General features: G+C 39.9%; 1 non-coding gene across 1 annotated transcript; it reads right to left on the bottom strand.

Annotated features, from left to right (window-relative positions):
• Nucleotides 1-616: 616 nt before the first annotated feature.
• LOC130033880 (small nucleolar RNA SNORA63) lies at nucleotides 617-749 on the bottom strand. Its single transcript, XR_008793991.1, has one exon. It is a non-coding gene; the product is annotated as a small nucleolar RNA SNORA63 (small nucleolar RNA).
• Between the last annotated feature and the right edge of the window lie 569 nt (nucleotides 750-1,318).

Raw genomic sequence — 1,318 nt, 5'->3', positions numbered from 1 at the left:
TTTTTGTTTGTTTGGGGGCCACATCTGGTGGTACTCAGGAACTGTATGCCATGCTGGAGATCTAAATGGGGTAGGCTGTATGCAAGGCAAGCACCTAAACTCCTAGCTCTGCAGCACAGGCTGTTGCTGTGAATCCCACTCTGTTCACTCATTATTGTCCTAGTGGATAAGTATGGCATGGACAAGGATAACTACGTATTACTGATGACACCTGTAGCCTTCTTCAGCCTAACTGACCCAGTTCCCCTGAGAAAAGAAGAGATGGTGTGGCAGCAAAATGGGTCAGACCTGTAATGTTTCATGGGATCATATCTCAGTAGTTTCTCTTATTCCTACAAAGTGCTAGACCTATGTAAAGGCTTTAAGGGTACTCTTGATGTACAGACTTTTATTTGTAATTTTAAAAGTTTGTTATTATGAGCTTACTCTGCCCTTAAAATTCAGCACAACTTTTGTACTTTGAAGTGTTCTAAAAAACGCTGCCAAAAAAATCAAAATGCGCAATTTAAATAACAGGAGTTCTTTTAAAAAATTTACATAGAAGTAACTTTTTTTTGCAAATTAATAGACCTTAATTCAAGACTCAGACAACTCAATAAACTTTAATTTTATAAGCATGTATGAGACTAAGCGTCCCTGGCTGCTACAGGTATCAAGCAGACAATCATAGTTAAGAAACAACTTTATTTTAAGCAGGGGGAATGACAACACAGCACTTACACAGCTATATTGTAGCCTAAATCCTGCTTGTAGAAGTAACTTAATGCTATTGAAAAGTACCCTCCTTCGATTACTCCATAGCTTAGAGGCCAGCCAGGCATTCTAGGGGAAAGGGCAGCTCAGATAGAGAAGGGAGCACCAAATAAAGGGTGTTTGGAGGATCCTCCCAGGAGGGGAGATGCATGTTGAAAGTAGACTATGGACTGAACATGTTTGCCACTCAAAGCCTCTTTTGCAGACCACAACACTCAAAAGGAGAGAGAGAACACAAGGGATTGCCCTGCCACAGAGGCAGGGTGAGATGGGAGGGATGGGGGTGGGAGGGATATTATCCATGGTGGTGGAAAATGGGCACTGGTGGAGGGATGGGTATTTGATCATTGTATAATCGAAACCCAAGCAAAAAAAATTGTAAATCTACAACTGTACCTCATGGTGTTTCACTAAAAATAAAAAATAAATAAAAAAAGAAAGAAAGAAAAAAAGAAAGAAAAGTAACCTCCTTAGCTACTTGTTTCTAAATGGAAGCAAATAATCATGGGCATTAAATGACTATGGTATATAAACTTGACTTGCATTTTGCCAGATGCACCAAGGC

The sequence above is a fragment of the Sorex fumeus genome, unplaced genomic scaffold (genome assembly GCF_029834395.1).
Source record: "Sorex fumeus unplaced genomic scaffold, SorFum_2.1 ptg000054l, whole genome shotgun sequence".
In the NCBI taxonomy this organism is placed as follows: domain Eukaryota; kingdom Metazoa; phylum Chordata; class Mammalia; order Eulipotyphla; family Soricidae; genus Sorex; species Sorex fumeus.
Note: the sequence above shows the minus strand (reverse complement) of the source record. Positions and strands in the feature narration are given on the sequence as shown.